Consider the following 23293-nt stretch of genomic DNA (forward strand, 5'->3'; position numbering starts at 1 on the left):
GTGCCCTTGCCCACAGGCGTCCTCCCTCCGAGGAGAGAGGTGAGGCCTCCACTTCCAGTTCGTAGAAGGAGTCCGCCGTCAGGGAATGAGGCTAATGACGAAGCCTCGAGTTCAGATTCGGATGAAGGTAAAGCCCTCCTTACCTCGAGAATGTGGTCCCCCACCTTACTAAAGCATAAACCCAATAGGTTAGTCTCATGCCCCTATGATGGATACCACTTCTACATATGGAGTTGGGTAGACGAGTGTGTTCATAGGTTTGATAGTGGGCTCGGGAAGTATGACACCATGTACACTTCGGACGAGGTGTGGAACGGAATAGCTGTCCAATACGGAACCAACGATTATAGGGACCTTTCGAGGTTGACACCCACCTATAGGGAAGGTACTCCCCCCGCCTCTTCTGAAGATGGGGGAATTTCATTGTCCCCAAGCTCTAGTTCGGGGGAGAGTTCCAGTTAGGTCTTTTCTTTACTTGGTTTTTTTTTTCCAAGCTTATTATCATTATGTCTAACTCCGATTGGAACTGTGCAGGTGCCATGGACTCCGACCTCGACAACATCATCGAGAGTGGTGGCGCCAAAAGGAGCAAGCGTCCCAAGGCACCGTCACGAAAGGTGGATCGGCCCACCAAAGTTCCCAAAAGGACCGAGAAGACACCTCCTCCCCCAGCTCCCCTTGTTACCAGCTCCATCACGGCGCCGTCTTCGCAGGTTAGTGCCGCAACTGTGGCATCGACTTCACAGGTCGATGCCCCTAACACGACCGAGCCCCAACTTCCTGTAGTGGTTCGATCGACACTTGTCCCACCTTCTAGAAAGCCTTCTGCTTCTCGAGCTCAGAAGCTGTCAGTTTCTACCCACATGGATGCATATGTGGTTGACAATGCCGCTGGGTCCCATGGGTCTACGTTGGTCTCGGATGTTATGTCCTGAATCGGCCAGAGCTTTGGCGGTCTCGAAGCTCCCCAATGGCAATGCTTGAACGATACCCAAGACTGCACTGTCCTCTATGAGAAGAGTATCGAGCTCGCTGCTGTGGTAAGTGTCCTTCTACAGTCCTACTTCTTGGTTATAATCATACTGACCTGGTGCTAATGATGACTTCTTCCTTTGTCAGTCTCTTGCCTTTACTGCCCAGCTCAACTATAAGTTGAACAACGAGATCCACTCGAGCAAGTCTCATGCTCAGGAGTCATGCTCAGGAGGTGAAGGATCTCCACCTCAAAGCAAGCGATGACCTGAAGGCAGCAAATGCAAAGCTTGAAGCAGGAGCTAAGGAACTTGAGGGCATGTCCACCGATCTTGGGAAGCTAAAAGCTAAGCTCGAGGAGCTTGAGAAGGAGAATGCCGAGCTCGCAGACCTTAAGAAGGAGATCGCTCGGCTCCAGGAGGCCAACAAGAAGCTCGAAGAGGAAAAGGCCGCCACCTTTGATATTATGGAGGGTGAAAAAGCTCGTCTCCTTGCTGAGTACAAAGAGAAGAAGGACCAGGCGGTTGACTCGGCCATGTACCAAATGTGGGCCAACAACGAAGACCTGGATACCAGCTTCTTAGGTCCTCACGAGGCGATACTTCTTGACAGGTGGAATGCTCGACTTGAGGCAGAAGAGGCTACTCGTGAGGCCGGTTCAGAGGGAGTCCAGAAGGATAGTCATGCTATTCGTCCTGAGGATTCCGGTGCTGCTGGTGCTGAGAAGGCCAAGGAGACTCCTCCTTCTTGAATCTGATCTCGGGGAAAATTGTCTTGGGGCTGCGTCCCCTTATTCCTTGTAATTACTTTAATTTATGCCCACGGGGCTGATACAATTTCTTTTATTATTGACCTATATATGCTTTACATTTCTCAGCTCGAAATATTTTGCACATTTTATATTGATGAATCATTTATGTTTATTTATTCTTACAAACATAGTGTGGATTTAGGCTCGAGACTCGATGCATTCATGCATTGTTTGCTCGAATTATCCGCTTCCAATCTCGTTATTTATCAAGGTCGGATATTACTTTAACCACGAACTCGAAAGTTCTCACATGGTATGTAACGTGATTGGTTTAGTTATATCTTTTCTGCATAGTTACTTTTTCTCGTCCTCAGTTTTTACTCCAAGGTTATGAGTTCGAAACTATTTTCCTTTAAGATATTCCAGCCTCGATATCGACTTATCTTGAAATAGGTTTAGGTTCCTACTATCGTTGATTAGTTTTTTGGCTGGTTTGTTCCAAACCTGTTAAGTCTGCACATCTGGTTAAATCCAAACGTTATTATCTTTTGATGATTTGGTTGTCCAAACTATTTAAGCTCACGTATCTGGTTATATCCAAATACTTTTATGTTTTCGATAATTCGGTTATGACCAAACTATCTAAGTTCGCGTATCTGGTTATATCCAAATACTTTTATGTTTTCGATAATTCGGTTATGACCAAACTATCTAAGTTCGCGTATCTGGTTATATCCAAATACTTTTATGTTTTTCGTGTATGTTATTTTTTATTTTTTTATGCTGATGGTATATGTACCAATGATGCCCCCTTAATATCCTATGAGTGCGACCATAGGTTATTAAATTAAGAGAGATTGCAAAAATAAAAAGAGATAACATATTGAACGAAATCTATCTTTATTTGATGGAATTCAAAAGCAAACAAACTAATACAGATAGAAAATCATGGTTATAGGCAACACTTTTCCTACACTACTGATAGTAAGGTCTAAGGTGTTCGTCATTCCATGCTCGTGGTACCAGGCTCCCGTCCAATCTTGCAAGTTTGTACACACCGGGACAGACGACTGACTCTATCTGGTACGGTCCTTCCCAATTCGGCCCGAGCACTCCAGCTGCTGGATCTCGTGTTACCAAAAATACGCGTCTCAACACCAGATCTCCCATTCCAAACTTTCAATCTCGAACCCTCTTGTTGAAATACCTGGTGGTTCGTTGCTGGTAAGCAGCGTTTCTCAGCTGAGCCTCTTCTCTCTTTTCTTCAATTAAGTCTAAGGTTTCCTCGAGCTGAGTGTGGTTTGAACTTTGATCGTAAATCTGAGTTTGGATCGTTGGGATTTCTACCTCGATGGGCAACATTGCCTCGCAGCTGTATGCTAGAGAGAACGGGGTATGCCCTGTTGACGTTCGAGCTGTGGTCCTATATCCCCATAGGACCTGGGGTAATTCTTCGGGCCACCGTCCCTTCACCTCCTCCAGATTTTTCTTCAGAGAACTTTTGAGAGTTTTGTTCACAGCTTCGACCTGGCCATTCGCTTGAGGATGAGCAACTGATGAAAAACTCTTTATTATGCCGTTCTTTTCACAAAAGTTGGTGAACAAGTCGCAATCGAACTGGGTTCCGTTGTCGGATACGATCTTCCTTGGCACCCCATATCGGCACACGATGCTTTTTACTACGAAATCAAGGATCTTTTTTGAAGTTATAGTTGCCAATGGTTCAGCCTCCGTCCACTTCGTGAAATAATCCACGGCAACTACTGCATATTTTACTCCGCCCTTGCCAGTCGGGAGAGAGCCTATGAGGTCGATGCCCCATACCGCGAAAGGCCATGGAGAAGTCAACATAGTCAGCTCGAATGGTGGAGCTCAGGGTATCGTGGCAAATCTCTGGCATTTATCGCATTTCTTCACGTATTCGAAAGAATCTGTTTTAATGGTTGGCCAGAAATATCATTGGCGTATGATCTTCTTGGACAGGCTATGCCCCCCGGTGTGATCTCCGCAGAACCCTTCATGAATTTCTTCAATGATCTTCTTAGCTTCGGGAGGGGTTACGCATCTAAGTAATGGCATGGAATATCCCCTCCTGTACAGTTTCCCGTCCAAAATGGTGTAGCGGGGAAGTTGATACATCAACTTTCTAGCCTGGTTCCGATCTCTTGGAAGGACTCCGTTCTCAAGATATTCAACTATTGGGGTCATCCAGGTAGGCTCTGTGTCGATCATACATACATCTTCCTCCTCTGGCTCATTAATGCTAGGTGCCAAAAAGTGCTCTATGGGCACTACGTTCAGTTCTTCATTCTCAGCGGATGTGGCGAGCCGAGCTAAGGCATCTGCATTTGAGTTCCGCTCGCGGGGAACCTGTTCGATTGTATAAAATTCGAAACACTCTAATGCGGATTTTTCCTTCTCCAAATAAGCTGCCATTCTCGTGCCGCGAGCCTGGTATTCTCCCAAGATTTGATTAACCACGAGCTGGGAGTCACTGTAGCAATGTATAGCTCTAGCTTTGAGTTCCTTTGCTATACGGAGTCCCGCGAGTAAAGCCTCGTATTCGGCCTCATTATTCGACGCTTTGAAGCCAAATCTCAAGGCAGAATGAAATCTGCTCCCTGCGGGGGTAACCAAAATGACCCCTGCCCTCGCTCCATTTTCATTTGATGAGCCGTCGACGTAAAGTTTCCACAGCTCGTGCGCCGGGGTTATTACTTCGTCGTCGGTTATGCCTGTACATTCCACTATAAAGTCCGCCAATGCCTGTGCCTTAATGGTTGTTCTCGGGTGGTAGGTGATCTCGAACTGTCCGAGCTCAACAGCCCATTTAAGAAGTCGACCTGAAGCTTCTGGTTTAGACAAGACTTGCTTAAGTGGTTGATCAGTCAGCACATGGATGGGATGCGCCTGAAAGTAGGGGCGGAGTTTACGAGACGAATGGATCAAACTGAGCGCGAGTTTCTCCATCAATGGATATCTTGACTTTGCCCCCAGTAATCTTTTACTGATGTAATAAACGGGTCTTTGTACTTTCTCTTCTTCTCGAACGAGTACCGCGCTTATCGTGTGCTCGGTGGTTGAAAGGTACAGATACAGTATTTCTCCCGTTTCAGGCTTTGACAGGATGGGTGGTTCTGTAAGGTGCTTTTTGAGCTCCTGAAAGGCCAGCTCGCATTCTTCCATCCATTCAAACTTCTTACCTCCTCTCAATAAGTTGAAAAATGGGAGACCACGGTCTGTAGATTTCGAGATGAATCTGCTTAAGGCTGCTATCCTGCCAATCAAACTTTGGACATCTTTATGCCTTCGAGGTGAGGGCATGTCAATTAGGGCCTTGATCTTGTCGAGGTTGGCCTCGATTCCACGAGAGTTCACGATAAAGCCCAAAAATTTTCCTGAAGACACCCCAAAAGTGCACTTCTGAGGATTTAGCTTCATGTTGTATTTCTGGAGCACGCCGAAGCACTCTTCGAGGTCATTAACATGGTTCTTGTTGAGTTGAGACTTGAAAAGCATGTCATCAACATAAACCTCAATGTTGTTTCCTATTTGTTCTGAAAACATCATGTTCACGAGCCGCTGGTATGTGGCCCCAGCATTCTTGAGCCCGAAAGGCATGACATTATAGCAGTATAGCCCGTTATCCGTGATGAAGCTCGTATATTCTTGGTTGGGGGCATGCATGGGAATCTGGTTATATCCAGAATAAGCATCCATGAAGGACATCAAGCCATGCCCCGCCGTGGCATCCACGAGCTGGTCAAGCCTTGGCAACGGAAAATAGTCTTTCGGGCATGCTTTGTTGAGATCTAAGTAGTCAATACAGGTTCGCCACGTCCCATTGGGCTTTGGGACCAACACCGGATTGGCTACCCAGTCAGGGTAAAAGGCATCCCTAATGAATCAGTTTGCCTTTAACCTGTCAACCTCCTCCTTTAGAGCTTTCTTTCTTTCTTCGTCTAGCTGTCTTCGCTTTTGCTGCTTCGGGGGGAAGCTCTTGTCTATATTCAGTGCGTGGCTTGCTATGTTCGGACTTATTCCCACCATGTCCGAGTGCGACCATGCGAAGACATCCTGGTTTTCCTTCAAAAAGCAAATTAATTGCTATTTTGTCTCATCTTGGAGGTGTTTTCCGACCTTCACCTTTTTCGTGGGATCTGCCTCCTCGAGCTGAATTTCTTCGAGTTCCTCTAAAGGTTCGAGGTCAACTTTCTCCTCAATCCTTGGGTCAATCTCATCGTCAATCTCTAAGACCGTTTTGTCTTTGTTTTGAATGATGACGAGTGTTTGTGCGCTTGTCTGTTTCTTTCCTCTCAAGGAGATGCTATAGCATTCCCTCCCTGCTAATTGGTCTCCTTTCAATGTCCCGACTCCGCTAGGGGTCAGAAATTTAAGGGCCAGATGCCTTACTGATGAAACTGCCCCCAGCCCGACCAGGGCGGGTCTCCCGAGCAGCACATTGTAGGCTGATGGTAAGTCTACTACCACGAACTCCATCATCTTGGTTGCCGAGACTGGGTAGTCTCCCAAGGTGACAGGGAGCTCGATGGATCCCATGCAGGCGGTTCCTTCTCTTGAAAAGCCGTACAAAGTAGTTGCACACGCTTTCAGGTCGCGAAGGGAGAGTCCCATCTTTTCGAGGGTAGATTTATAGAGAATGTTGACTGAGCTCCCATTGTCTATGAGAACTCGGTGGACCCTTTTATTGGCCAGCTGGAGGGTGATGACCAGCGGATTATGGTGAGGAAACTGGACATGGGACGCGTCTTCCTCAGTGAAGGTTATTGGTTGTGTTTCAACCTTCTGGCTTTTTGGAGCCCTAGGTTCGGGCTCATAAGGAGACCCGTCTCCAGTCTTCAGCTCGTTAACATATCTCTTTTGGGCATTCCTACCCACTCCTGCGAAATGAGGCCCTCCCGAGATGGTTATTACATCCTCTCCGTCTATCGGCGGGGGCCTGTCTTCTTCCCGAGCTCGGGAGTTATTGTGTTGTGTCTTCAGAGGCGCGACTACTCTCTGGCTCGTGGCCGCCTGACTAGAACTCTGGTTTTTGACATATTGCCGGAAGTAACCTCTCGAGATCAATCCTTCGATCTCGTCCTTCAGTTGTCGACATTCATCGGTCGTATGCCCGGTGTCTCTGTGAAATCGGCAATACTTACTGGAGTCCCTCTTGGATTTTTGATTCCTCATCGGGTCCGGACGCCTAAAAGGGACCTGGTTTTCATTAGCCAGGTATATGCTCTCCCGAGACTCATTGAGCTCGGTGTATACTTTATACACGGAGAAATATCTCTCCCCCTTCTTTTTCTTACCTCCTTCGGCTTCGGGGTTACTCCCTTCGTTCTTTTTCCTCTTGGAGGGGTTTTCCGCGATAGGCTTTGGAGCTGCTGGGTCCGCCGAGGTTGAGGCAGAGTTGACGTTTATCGTTGTAGTTTCGGGCTGGGAAGTCGCATTAAGTGTCGACCTCGCTTCCTCTACATTGACAAACCTCTGCGCTCGTCTGTTAAACTCGGTTATGGACCTTACTGGTTTTCTTTGCATGTCGTCCCAAAGGGCGCTTCCCGGCATTACGCCAACTCGGATAGCCATTAGGTGCCCACTGTCATCCACGTCCCGAGCTCGGGCGACTTCCAGATTAAACCTTGTTAAGTAACTTTTTAGTGTTTCGCCCAGCTGTTGTCGAACATTAGTTAAGGTCGATGCCTCTGGTCTGACCCCCATCATTGCTCTGAACTGCTTCTTAAATTCTTTAGACAACTTCTCCCAAGAGGTTATTGAGTGTCTCTTATATTTTTCGAACCAGCTTTTGGCAGGTCCTGTCAATGATGCTTGAAACAACATGCATCTGAGCTCGTAACCCACGTTACTGGCTCTCATTATGGTGTTGAACGTGCTCAGATGACTACACGGGTCGGTCTTTCCTTCAAACGTAGGGACTTGAGGGATCCAAAACCCTTGAGGAAATGGAGTATTGGAAATATGGGGAGCAAACGGTTCGAGCTCCTCGTCAAATTCTTCATATCGATCATTCCTTTGCTCGTTTTTCAAAAGCCTAAAAGCCTTTTCAAGCTGATCGATTCTTTCTTGGACTGGGTCCGCAAGGGGTACTGTCTGGAATCGGTTGTCATCGATCATGATTCCAGGCTCGCATCTCCGCAAGGGATCTCTACGCCTATTCAAGCGATCCCTCAGGTTGTCATTACCCCGACTTTGATTCAGGTGCTCTCTCAGGTCGGGACGATTTCTGCGGTTTCCAGTATTATTACGACCTTGGTCATGCTTGCTGACCGACCTGGTATCTCCAGAATCATCACTGGTAGAACTCGTCGCATGTTTATTTCGTGATGGATTCTTTCCGTGTCGCCCCGTCTCCGCCGTGCGAGACCGAGATGTTTGACTTTTTTCAAATGGGGCGCCTCTCCGCTCCTGGAAAGCCTCCCCGTTTCCTTGTCTTCCTCCCGCACGCTCTTCGCCCTGATTTCGAACGGGTTGAGCATTCCTGCGGGGAGGCGAAGGATATCTTATAGGTGATGGAGGGAACCATATGGGCGACGGTGGCTGCCATCCATGTCGTGGCCTAGAAGGTCCAGAATTTGCCCGAGATGGGTCGGTCGCATTTGGTGCGCTCCCAGGTATCTGAGTCCGAGCCTCTGCAAGGGTTCGGTTGTTCTCAGTTCCTGCAGGCACTTCCACAGGCGGGTTAGCCGGGACCCGAGCCCGAGTACTCCTTTGGGGCCTAGGTGGAGCGGATGGCTCTACTGGTGCCGGAGGTTGAGTCGGCCTCCTTGTGGCAGCATCTTTTCGTGGACGCCCACGGGGTCTACGGGGGGGAACATGCACGTCCCTTGGAGGAGGGACTTGGTTTTCGCGCGGAGGCGGGGGCTGAGCCACCTACGCCTCTGCGGCTATCCTTGCCAACTCCTCATTCCGTTTGTTGGCCTCTGCCAACTGCTGCTTCAATTGTCGGTTTTCAAGTTCCACAATGGGAACGTACCGCTCAAGATTGTAATACATATCCTCATCCCTTGGTGGAGCAGGTGGTCCCCGGGAATCGGAAGATCCACTTCTTTCTTCAACATCCGGATTTTCCATTGGCTGTTTCCCAGGACGTCTTGGGTAATTCTCTTCCGGCGTGTTCTGATTGTTAGTGGCCATGACTTTTCAGGAATGAATGCTTAAGGCTCTCAATGAAAGCACCAAACTGTTGACGCCGTTTTTCGTCAGCAGTGAAAGAAGAGCACGTAAACAATGAACAATAATGGCCAATATAAATACGATAATACAAAACACGATTTTTACGTGGTTCAGTAGTTAAATCTGCCTAGTCCACGAGTCTTTTTTATTAAACTCAAGATGATCTCTGAAAATTCTTCAAGGATGAATTCTTCAGAGATTTCTCTCAAGATTCAGAAATTCGGTCCTTTACTATGGTGCATGACCTCTCTATTTATAGAGAATGTTGCAGAATACTATCCCACATATTTTGGGTAGTTACTCTTTTTGTGCAAATAGATTAAATGGCTTTAAATGTTTGTAATCTGATATAAAAGGAAGTGTCCCCTGAAGACCAGGGGGCGTATCACTAATCAAATAATATCCCATGATTTTAGGGGATTTACAATAATAAATGTAGAACACGTCTCTTATGGACAACACTTGTAGATGTTCAAGCTTATTATCATATATCTGCAAGGTCTCTCATCAATTTTTGAGCTAATGACACCTCCCGAGGTCACATGGTTTTCGAGATAGTACATGCGTCAGGCTCGGAACCCCTGATCCGAGGTCATCCCTGAGGACAGATGCATCTCAGGAGCTACCCTTCGAGATCATGCGGATTTTGAGGCCACCATATTCGAAGTCGTCTCAGCTTTGCAGGCTCGATGTCTAGTCTTGGAACATACTTCAGACTTTACGAGTCCATTCACTGCGAATCCAGCTTTCGAGGTCACATTTAACATGGCTCGAAATCTGGGTATAACAAAGTTGCACAATTTATTATTGCATTTGTGCAATTTTCGAAATTGTGTAGAAATAGAAGAAATTGATTTAAATCAATTATTTAATTTAAGTGTGAATAGATAAATATGGATAGTCAAAATTGTTTTTGATTATTATATTTATTTAATTAATAATAAGATGATAATGGAAATTCAAATTTTGAATTTTGAAATTTAAGTTGTTATCTTTTCCTTAAAAAGATGATACCTTATTTGAATTTTTAATTATTAATTAATTAAAATAAAAACCACATGAAAAATCAAATCCCATTTTCAGGGATATGCCACACACATAGGGCTTGGACTGCTCTATGCGTATGGCACTTCTGATGTAATCAGATATTGGTTTTTATTTTTATTTTTAATTAATTAATAAAACATTTTAAAAGGGGTTTTAAAATGGAATGTTAGACTTTGTCTTTTATCATTATTATTATAAAAGATGATTGATTTTTATTATTATTATTATTACACCCAGATTTCGAGACCCGAGATTGTGATCTCGAAAGCTGGACTCGTCAATTGCGAGCTCGAAATATCTGAACTGCATGTGCATGACCCAAATGTCGAACCCTAGAGTCAAGATGGCAACCTCGAAGACTTTTTAACCTCGACGTTCTTTCTGAGATCGAAAGAGTTAGCATCGGAATATGCCCCGATGTGGGGGGTCTGCGGATCAAGTAGTCCGAGCCTGGCACGAGTATAACCTCGGAGTGTGACAACCTCGGTGGTATCCACCCGTTCTGAGCTGGTATTGGGGAAAGGTACCTAGCTCATAGCTTATCTATAGACTTTGACCGGTATGATGCTGATTGCCGGCCTCGAACAACTTAGTGGGTCATCTGATGAGACGCAGTCCATGCATTCAAAAGATATTTATTGTTGTAACTTCCCTACATTAAAGGGATATTAACTAGTCTGTTATATGCCCCCTGGTCTTCAAGGGACGTTTCCTTATATATAGGAGTTACAGAATTTAATGTCATTATTTCCATTAATAAATAGGAGTATCTTCCCAAAATATGTGGGAACGAACTCTGAGAACCCTCTATAAATAGAGAGGTCATGAACATTTGGAAGGGACGGATTTTTTATAACTTGAGAGAATTTCTGGAGAATTCATCCCTAAAGGATTTCGTAAAATTTCCAAGGTCGTAATAAAATTGACTTGTGGACTAGGTAGAGTTAACTACTGAACCACGTAAAATTCTTGTTGTTCTACTGTACTATTCATCTGCGCCATAGTTCCTATTGTTTAATTGCTTTACATTTTAAGTTGACGAGAAACAGCGTCAACAATTATTATTATTATTATTATTATTATAATTACTATTATTATTATTATGGTAATAATGTCTATATATTCTATATGATAGAAAATAAAAGGAACAAGTTTTGATAGAGAAGAAAAACTATCATCTTTTTCACAAAACAAAACAAACACATTTCTCTCTAGCCTATAATAAAGAGTCTCATGCATTGAGAATACTTTTGATTCACAAAATTGATCATTGTTCTCTATGTGCCCACCCACATCTTGAGGTGTAGAGAACGTCTTGGAAGATCTAGGTGTGAGTACTCTAGCAAGGATAGGAAGATAGAAATATATATATGAAAAGATTCAAGGATTCTTGATAGGCTACAAGTTGTAAATCATTTCGTATTATTTTTCCTTATACATATTATACCTATATATTGATTAACATATTGCATATTAAAGGATCCTCATATAAAATTATTTATATGAAAATTTTTATTGTATACCATTACCGCAATTTCTGTTGCGCACTAGGAACTATTCCTAACACACATACCATTCCACCAAGTAGTCAGGCCAGTAGAAGAAGAACTAGAAGAATCAGCAACGGTATTGAGAGCTAAATTATATGTTGATTTCATACTAAAGTCACCATCTTTATCATAATGCCAAACAATTACATCATTCACTTGCTGCCACCCCAAAGGAATTGATTTAATAGCCAATACATCGCAAGGAAGGAAATATTAACAAAGCAAATCATCATTCCAGTGCCTTCCGATAAAATAAACTCATTAACTAAATGAGAAGTTAAAGGCTTTGGAGACCAAGGTTTAAAAGAAGACAGCCTAGGGATCCAAGGAGCATTAAAAACATCAATCCTGGTACCATCACCAACATTCCACCGAATACCTTGCTTCAAGAGACCCAATCCCCACATCAAATTAGACCACAAATGAGAAGAGCCTGTCTATCTGAAGCATTCAGCAGCAAGGAGGATTCTTTATAATATTTATTCTTAAGCAAACAAGCAACCAGAAAATCATCACATTGTAGTAGACGCCATACATGTTTAGCCACAAGAGCCTTATTAAACAAATGGAGATCCTTGAACCCCATACCTCTAAAAGCATTAGGGATACACATGACCAAAAGTTATTTAGAAAACACACTTTTTAAAATATTTATATTTTATTTTATGTACAAATTCACACTTTATTTTATCTTATTAAGCCGTTGTAATTTAGGAACTTCAAGATATATTATTGTTATTATTTTACAGATATTATTTCATATTATTCAATAATAATTGTTTCTTTAATTTTTTTTTTCCTTATTTAGTACTTTGGTGTAGCCTTTTCCATCTCATCTATATGTATTGTATGATTTTGATTTTTTGTGTGTTTAAAATGTATGTTTTTCACATCATATTATTCGATTGATCAAGTTCTGCTAGTATTTTGTTTTGTTCTATATTTTGTTTGTTATACAAACTGGATGATGGTTGTCTTTGTAGCATGCTATTGTTTGAGATTTTTGGACAGGATTAGTATTGTTGCAACTTTTTTCAGTGATCTTGGACCTTGCGATCTTGGACCTTGCTTTTTTCTTGAATCCCTTTTGTACTTAAGTTTTTTATCTTATGTACATTTTTTAAGTTTGGTATCTGATTGTGCATCTCTAACCTATGTCCCTCATAGATTAGTTGTGCATACTCTTTGAGGATATTAAAACTTATTTTCTTGGAGGAATTTTCTTTTTTTTTTCTTTTTTTTTTCTCATGGTTGTAAGACGATCTATATATTTTTTATATGAAACACAAGTTACAATTTCAAATAAAAATATATTAAAATATTATTTCCCAAAAATCATTGGAATTTTGGGTTAGAAAAGGCATTTTTTTTATCTATATACAACTAAAATAAAGAAAATGCACAATTAATACACTATATTGTATTTACATTATAATATACAAAATATAACCAAAAATGAACCATATCTTTTAATGAATAATGCCACCAATCAAGGCAATTTCCATATATATAATGATATCAATTGATTATCATATTTATTAATAAATATTTGAAAAATAAATCAAATATTAAACAATTTTAATTGAGCTACTATTCCTATTTTTGGAAATTTCAATGAAAACAATCGGAGCACCACCAGGTTGCCTTCATCAAATATAGAATATTGGGATTCTTCGTAAACCAATTAATATATTGTTGCAATAAATTAAACAAAAATGTTTAGTAATTAAACCATGAATAAAATAGAAGTATATTTTTATAAAACATAATTCCATAAATTGATCATTAACACAATTCAAATAAAAAAACAAAATTATAAGACACAAAACTACAAATACAAATAAACAACTGTTATTTTTTCAGCTGCTTCATTCTTTACATTTTGTAATACTTAAGTTCTAAAAGTTAATTTTGTATCAGTTAGGTCCTAACATTTTCAAATCATATCATTTAGGTTCTTATAAATGCTATTTTTATTTATTTTTCTGTTAAAATACATAAAAAAATACAAAATAAATAGTAAATCATTCTTAAAATATTTACACATTTAATTTATGATAATAACAAACATAATATGAGAAAAAAAAATCATGACATTTTTAAAAATACATAATATTTTTTTAAATTAATAAATTAATGTTTCATTAAAAATATATTATTACTTACATTGTTGTTTTATAATTAATACTAATAACTATATTATCTCGATTATCTTGATATAATCATTTTTTATTATATTTATACTTGTTTATTTCATACTTTTTTAAAACTTAATAGTATATATAAAGCTAATTATGTGCATATACATATATATATATATATGATTTGTGATAAGTTGGATTATAGAAAAAAATTACAAAATAAAATAAATATGTACATGATAAATATTGATAATCTCGTGATAGTTTAGTCATTAATATTAAAAAAATATAGATAAATTTTTTTTTATGAAATATTAATTTAATTTGTAAAACTATTAAATATTTTTTAAAAGTCATAAAAATATATTTTTTCTCAATCTCATGTTTTGTATTGTCAAAAATTAAGTAGTCAAATTTTTTTTTTAAGATTGATTCACTTTTTTTATGTAAAAAATAAATAAAAATGGTATTTAGGGACCTAAATGATATGATTTAAAAATTTTGGAGACTTAACTGATACAAAATCAACTTTCAAAACTTAAGTGTAAAGAATGAGAACTGCAATTAAAAAAAAACTCCACAACCAACATTTTTTATACATAGTTACCAAAATAACAATATAAAAAAAAAAAATCAAAATCCGAATCAACCCCAAAGAATACTAAACATAATAATAAAAAAAATTTGTTTTTTTAAATGAATCCAAAGCAATAATGTTAATAAATAATAATTAAACAGAAATAAACAATGTCAAAATACAACAAAGAATTTTAAACAAAATTATTTAATAATTATATTCCCAATAAAAATAAACAAAATAGTATATTGGAATAGATTATCAATATGAACATAAGAAAAAAATATTTAAGAAACAAAAGTGTAACTCACAAAACAATGAGTATAACAACTAAACAAAATTGTTTATGCATACATAGTACCAAAATAACAATATTTACACAATGAACTAAATAAACGAAAATATATTTTTAAGCTAGAACTCTAGATTCCCTGTTGTAATTCTTTCCTACAACACAGAACTCAGCAATGCACAAACACTCCAATACAATAACTAATAAAACTGTTAAAATAATGCAAGAAACAATCGAACAATAAAATTGCTAAGGTAATGCTAAAGCAATTAAAGTCAGCAAAACATAACAGTAAACAATAATGCAGTAAAGTAATCAAAGACACAAGAATTATACAGGTTCGGCCAAACCAAGGACCTACTTCCTGTTCACTCCCCTGAGTAGTCTCTTTTATTGATTTAAGGGATGAAATTACAAAGCTAACAATGTTAGGTGCATCACTAGTCTCAAAACTTCTCCAAGAACTCAATTCGAGTTCTTTCTTGATCTTCTTGAAGTCAATCGGCTGAACTCTTCTTCACAGCTTCACAACCTCTCTATCTAGGCTCTCAACTCACTAATTCAATATGAATTACAGTCCTTTACAATGTGTATCCCGAGCCCCTTTTATAACTAAGACATAGAGAACGAAATGACTAAAATAACCTTGATGCACACTAACTAATTTTAACAACTAACTGTATAAACTAACAGTATGTTAGTTTATCCTTTTTACTGTGGATTACAATTCCACAAATTCCACCTTAATCCATAGTAAAAAGATCAATAGTTTCAAACTCAGGGAAGAGATCCAGCTTTCTTAAAGAGAGGTTATATTCAGTAGTTCCAAGCAATGTTGGAACTTACTGACTGAGAGAACTTTAGTACCTGCATCTGCAGGATTTTCTTCACTAGGTACCTTTCCAAGTTCTACTTCTCCTTCCTCTATCTTATCTCTGATCCAAAACAATCTGATGTCAATGTGTTTTGACCTCTCATGATAAACTGGATTTCTACAAAGATGAATAGCTGATTGGCTGTCCGAGAACACATTCACCTTGCCTGTTAACAATTGAATCTCATTCAATAATCCTTTGATCCAAACAGCCTCCTTGAAAGCCTCAGTGGTGGCCATGAATTCTGCTTCAGTTGTTGAGAGTGCCACCACTTGTTGCAACTGAACTTTCCAACTGACACAACATCCATTCAGTAAGAAACAGTAGCTAGTTATGGATTTCCTAGTATCTCTATTTGATGCATAATCTGCATCAACATATCCTTCAAGATATACCTTTGTTTCTTACTTGACAAACTGTAAACCAACTTTGGTTGTAGCCTTCAAGTATCTCAGCAGCCATTTCAACCCTTTCCAATGTTCTACTCCTGGATTGGACATGTATCTACTCAACACACTCACTGCATAGGCAATATCTGGCCTGGTGCTAATCATGGAGTACATTACACTCCCAATGGTTTCTGCATAGGTTACTTCCTTCATATCCTTTATTTCTTGATCAGTTTTAGGTGACTGATCTGTTGACAAATTAAAGTGCCCTGCTAGAGGTACATTTACCTCTTTTGAATCTGACATTTTGAACTTCTGAATCACCTTCTTCAGATAACCTTCTTGTGTTAGCATAATCCTCTTTGCATTTCTGTCTCTAATGATATCAATTCCCAGAATTTTCCTTGCAGCCCCAAGATCCTTCATTTCAAATTCACTCTTCAACACATTCTTTAGTCGAGTTATTTGTTGCATATCCTTGCTCATTATGAGCATGTCATCCACATAGATCAACAAGAAAACAACTGAGCTTGAATCCAAATCTGAGAAGTATAGGCAGGTGTCATACTTGGATCTTGTGTACCCCACTTTAGTCACTACTGTATTGAACTTCTTGTACCACTGCCTCGGGGACTGCTTCAATCCATATAAAGACTTCTTGAGCAAACACACTAGTTCACCCCTCTTTGATTCCACCTTGAATCCTTCTGGTTGGGACATAAATATGGTCTCTTCTAATTGACCATTTAGAAATGCTGTTTTTACATCCATTTGCTCAATACTCCATTCAAACTGAATAGCCAAAGCCAGCATTATTCTGATTGTCTTCATCTTGACAACTGGTGAGAATATCTCAGAGTAGTCCACTCCCTCGACCTGTGTGAACCCTTTTGCTACAAGCCTTGCCTTGTAAACCTTTGGCTCCTTCTCAGTTATCCCTTCTTTTACTTTAAATACCCATTTGCAGTCAATAATCTTCTGTCTTTCAGGTTTGAATACCAACTTCCAGGTGTTGTTTTCTTTAAGTGAGTTCAGCTCTTCCATCATGGCCTGTTTCCATTTCTGAGAATCTCTGCTGTTTATTGCCTCTGAGTAGCTTCTTGGTTCTGGTTCTGTTGACTGGTTTGCAATAGAAAGTGCATATGCTATGATGTCTGCCTCTATGTATCTTTCAGGTGCCTTGACATCTCTTCTGATCCTGTCTCGAGCTAGCTGGTAATTACTTAAGTCTTCTTCTTGAGTTTCAGTCTCAATCTCAGGTTCAAAACTCTCCTGTTCATTCAGTTCTATGTTGGGAGGTTCCACCTCAATCTGAACACCAGCTTTGCTTGGTAACTTGTTACCTGAAACATCAGAAACAGAACCTTTCTCATTTCTTTTAAAGGGAAAATCTAACTCATTAAAAATCACATCTCTACTTATTAAAATCTTGTTAGTTTCAGTAGAAAGTAGCCTGTAACCTTTGACCCCAACTTGGTATCCCATTAAAACACATTTAATCGATCTCTTACCAAGTTTGTCTTCAACACTATGTGCATATGCTGCACAACCAAAGGTTCTGAGATGTGCAAGAGATGGTGGTCTTTTACTCCACAGTTCCTCAGGAGTCTTCAGATTAATTGCTCTACTTGGACTCCTGTTTATTAGATAACAAGCAGTATACAAAGCCTCTCCCCAATATTTCTTGGGTAAACCAGATTCAAGTAAAAGACATCTCACTTTATTTAAAAGTGTTCTATTCATTCTCTCAGCAATGCCATTTTGCTGAGGAGTTTTGATTACTGTCGTATGTCTTTGCATACCATTTTTAACACATAAATCAGAGAATTCCTCATTTATAAACTCTAGTCCATTATCAGTCCTAAGTGTTTTTATTTTTAACTCAGTTTGAGTTTCAACATAAACTTTCCAGTTTTTAAACTTGTTTAAACACTCACTCTTATGTTTCAATAGTAGTACCCACACCTTTCTACTATAGTCATCAATAATGGACAAGAAATACTGGTTACCTCCTGGAGTTTTAATCCTGCTTGCACCCCATAAATCTGCATGTATGTATTCCAGCACCTTGTTTGCTCTATAATTGCTGTGAGAGAACTTTAGTCTATGTTGTTTACCCTGTACACAAATCTCACAGAAAGGTAGGTTAGCATGATTATAATTCTGTAATAAACCTTGTTTAGACAACTCAACTAAACCTTGTTCACTTATGTGCCCCAATCGAGCATGCCATAATTTTGAATCTGTTTTGCATTTGCTAACAGCAGCTGCCTGTGCAGGAGGTATGGTCTTTCCATCTAGGAAATATAATCCAAGTCTCTTAATGCCTTTCATGACCAATAATGACCCTTTTGTAATCCTCATAGTCCCTTTACCAGTTCTATACTCATATCCTTCATCATCCAAGGTGCCTAAAGAAATCAAGTTTCTTTTCAAATCTGGAATATGCCTGACTTTGTTTAAAACCTTTATTGTGCCATCTGCATTCCGAATAGCAATATTTCCAATGCCAACAACCTGACATTTATGATCATTGCCCATCATAACACTCCCACCATCTATCTCTGAGTAGTCCATAAACCAGCTTCTATTTGGACTCATGTGGTAAGTACAACCACTATCTAGAATCCACTCTTCATGGTCTCTAAGACCTGAACCTGTGCATGCATCTCCATTGCTCAATTCTGTATTCTTTCTTTGTATGTTGATTACAGCAAATACATCTCCATCTGAGCTGTAAATATCATTAACTACTGCATTCGAATCATTGCTCTTGTTTTCTTCTTCCTTGTCCCTTTTCTTTTTGTTTCTTAATTCCCAGCAGCTTTTGATCAGGTGTCCTACTTTGCCACAATGGTGACATCTTCTGGTCTCTTTTGATCTTGATTTTGATCTTGAATTCCTTCTGTTTCTTGAGTTGTTTCTCCATGGTTGTCTGCCTCGAGTGATCAAAGCCTCATCTATCTTTGACTCCTGTTTTGCAGCCTTCTGCCAGTTTAATTCAGCATCTCTCGATCTGAGAGTGCTCATCACATCTTCAAGAGTCAAGGTATCCCTGCTATACATTATAACAGTCTTCATCTCCTTGAATTGTTCGGGTAAACCATTCAGAACAATCACTGCTTGATCTTCCTCTTTTATGACCTCTCCCATGTTAGTCAATGATAGAACAATCTTGTTCAAATCATCTAAATTCTGTTCAAGTGAAACAGTAGCATTCATCTTGAAACCATAAAATTTACCTTTCAAGAAGATCTTTGTTGCAGTGGACTTTGCCATGTACAATTGATTCAATTTGTTCCAGATTCCTAGAGCCGTTTTCTCTCCAATAACTTGCCTCAGTACATTGTCTGCCAAATTCATGATGATTGCTGATCGAGCTTGTTTCATCACAGTGTCAGTCTCCTTCTTCTTTACTGCATCAGTTTCTTTCTCAGATTTCTCAGTGACCTCTTCCAATGCTGAATCGAGTTTTTGGTAGATCAATATGGCCATCATCTTTTCTTTCCACAGACTAAAGTCCCCTGATCCATCAAATTTCTCTAGGTCGAATCTTGTTGAAGATGAAGCCATCTTTATGCAATTCTTGAATCTTCACAGCTGAGTTCTTTTCTTTTCTTTGAATCTAGAACCTGTCTCTGATACCACTGTTGTAATTCTTTCCTACAACACAGAACTCAGCAATGCACAAACACTCCAATACAATAACTAATAAAACTGTTAAAATAATGCAAGAAACAATCGAACAATAAAATTGCTAAGGTAATGCTAAAGCAATTAAAGTCAGCAAAACATAACAGTAAACAATAATGCAGTAAAGTAATCAAAGACACAAGAATTATACAGGTTCGGCCAAACCAAGGACCTACTTCCTGTTCACTCCCCTGAGTAGTCTCTTTTATTGATTTAAGGGATGAAATTACAAAGCTAACAATGTTAGGTGCATCACTAGTCTCAAAACTTCTCCAAGAACTCAATTCGAGTTCTTTCTTGATCTTCTTGAAGTCAATCGGCTGAACTCTTCTTCACAGCTTCACAACCTCTCTATCTAGGCTCTCAACTCACTAATTCAATATGAATTACAGTCCTTTACAATGTGTATCCCGAGCCCCTTTTATAACTAAGACATAGAGAACGAAATGACTAAAATAACCTTGATGCACACTAACTAATTTTAACAACTAACTGTATAAACTAACAGTATGTTAGTTTATCCTTTTTACTGTGGATTACAATTCCACATTCCCAAAAGACCAAAACATAAAAAATCCCCAAATTTACACAAAGAAAAAAATATTAGATAAACAAAAAGGTTTATAAAAACTAAAATAAACATGCAAAGCAAAACCATAATCTCCAATAATCTTAGAACAAAAAACAAAACAAATCAGTTTAAATAAAATTACATTCAAAATCAAAACCAAGATAAATCCAATAAACACATAACAAACTAAAACATTTAACACATTAAAGCATAAAAAACTCATATATAATTTCGACATCTTCAATCTCTTTGTCGACCGATGTTGTGTTCCTCCATGGACATGTGCTGGGTAGAAGAAAAGAAGGGAAAAAGAGATATCAGGAGAAAGTGAGAAAATAATGGCTTTTGTTAGATTTTTTTCCTTTAATTGGTTTTTTTTTAAATAAATAAATGGAAGTCAGTCACATTCTATAACCATTATCAAAGAATTTATTAGACGTGAATTAAGGAGTGTGAAAATTGTTTGAACAAAAAAGGTGACTTCTTTTAATAAAATTAATTAATACAATATTTAATCAACACATTAATAAAAAATGAAATAAATTTATTATCATCATCATCATTCTTCTTCTGCGTTTTCTTTGTTATTTCAAATCTGATTTTTTTTTTTTTAGAAATGGTTTTTTTTTTCAGATCTGTTCTTTTTTTTTTTCCAAATTTGTCTAAGTAACCAGTTACTGTTACGATTTTGTTTTGTTTTCAGATCTGAGTTTTTTGTGGACCTAATTGTAACCAGTTACCTTATTTAATTTTCTTCTTCATGGTTGTTTTTAAATCTGATTTTGTTTTTCAGATATAGTTTTCTTAATAAAACTACCTAAGCAACCAATTACTAGCATGATTTTGTTTTGTTTTCAGATCTGAGTTTTTTGTGGACTTAGTTGTAATCGTTACCTTATTTAATCTCGTTGTTTTTAAATCTGATTTTATTTTTCAGATTTGGTTTTCTTTATAAAACTACATAAGTAACCAATTATCTTCTTCGATCTTCTTCTTCTTGGTTATTTTCATATATAATTTTGCTTTTCAGATGTAGTTGCTTTTTTTTTTAAGTTTTAGCTAAGTAACCAGTTACCAAATGATTGTTATTTTGATAGGGGTAACCAGTTACCACATCCTTCTTCTTCTACTACTTCTCAGATTAATTTTTTATTTTGTAAGTTTTTTTTTTCTAGGTCTGGCTTAGTAACTAGTTATCAATTATTTTAATAGGGGTAACCTGTTACCTTCTTCTTCTGTACTGGTTATATTCTGATCTTTTTTTTTCAAATCTGCAACATAGCAGTTAAAATTGATAGTGGTAACCAGTTACTGCTACATTACTAAAAATCCAATATAATTTTTATAGTGGTAAATGATTATTATTTGAAATGAAATAAATGTCATATATACATGTCCAACAATAATTCAAAACATACATATATATAATGATCATAACCCAGACATCATAATCATCATCACCACAGTTAGTGAAAGTCAATCCCATCACCTCATATTTGAATGTATATATAAAAACAATATAATAACAACAATAATATATCCATATATTTATAGAAATGTGTATTGTTTTATAATCATATATATATATATATATATATGTATATATACATATAAAAATAATAATAACAATAATATATGTATATATATGATGGAAGAAATTATATGGTTTTATGTATATGATTGATTAATTGTGTATTTATATAATTAACCTAAATATAATTAAAAATATATAGTAATAAAAAATCCCTAAAAGTAATTAAAAAAAATTAATATTGAAGTTTTATATTAAGTATATGGTATATTTTAATAAAATTACAAAAATATGGGGAAAAATCCCATAAAATGTAAACAAATAATTTTCTTCTTGGGGTTTAAAAAAAAATAAGAGAAATTTCCATATATACCCAAATTAATAAAAAAAAAGTTTAAATATACGGTAATTGAAATTAATTACAAATATACGGCACTAAAATTATGCCAAGTAATAAATAATCTATTGGTAAATATGACCCAAGCCCATTCAATAACACGTGTCATTCTTCCTCGTAATAAATTATTAACGTTTTTAGAAACTAATAATATAATTATTAATTATTAGTATTATAAAGATGGATCTAATAATTTGAAAACTATTTATTTAATAATATTATAATATGGCTAAATCTATCACCATAAATTAGTTTGTTGGTTTGATTTTTTTTAACGTATTCTCTTTTCACTAAATTAATTAGAACAAAAAAAATATTCGCAAAATAAAATATTACTCGTGAAAATCAATCTAAATAAATATTAGCTTTTTTTTAACAAACAAATAAATATAAATTTTAATACTTAAAATTTGGTCATCATTAATTTACTAATTTAAAAATTCATTATCACGGTAACATATTCTTTTATCTTGTTAACATGTTTGTAACAATGATTTACAGAATTAATTTTATAAGTAAAATATTCAATTTTTGTAACTAAAAAATTTACAAAAATGTTAGATGTTAGAACAATTAATATTAATATTATAACAAGTGTTAATAATAAAATTGTTACATGCAATAACTAAAACTGATTAAAAAGTACAAATATGTTACAAGATTGTAACAAGCAGTAACAAAACCATAACAATAAGTAAATATTTTTTTACAAATTTGTAAACAACAATTACAGATTAATTCATAAAACAAAAGTCTATTTTTGTAACAAAAGTTTATAAAACTAATTCACAAATATAATTATATTTTTCAACTAATAGTTGCATAAATAATTTATATATTTACTAAATATAATTGTAATAAAATTTTACTAGTTTTATAATTTTAATAGTTATTTATTCTCTGAATATTATTCGTAACACAACGTTACTAATTTGTAACATCTTGTTATTATTTCAATAATTACTCAACTTTTAATATTATTTAAAGAGATTAATTTTAGGGAAATTCACAAAAATATATTAACATTTAAAAAAAATATGAAAAATACGGTAGATTACAAAAATATGGAATTTTTATAAAAAACACGGAATGACAAAAGTGTAAATACGGAGTAGCAATGAAATACAACTTTTTTTTGTTAATAGTCGTTACAAATTCGTAAACATGTGTTACAGATGCGTAAACAAGTTACATAAAAATATTTTTGTAAACAACATTTACAAATATATAACCAAGTTTGACAGATTTGTAAACAAGTTTACATTTTTGTAGACAACATTTACAGAATAATTCGTTGCTAATTTTTT

The sequence above is a fragment of the Humulus lupulus genome, chromosome 2 (genome assembly GCF_963169125.1).
Source record: "Humulus lupulus chromosome 2, drHumLupu1.1, whole genome shotgun sequence".
Classification (NCBI taxonomy): Eukaryota; Viridiplantae; Streptophyta; class Magnoliopsida; order Rosales; family Cannabaceae; genus Humulus; species Humulus lupulus.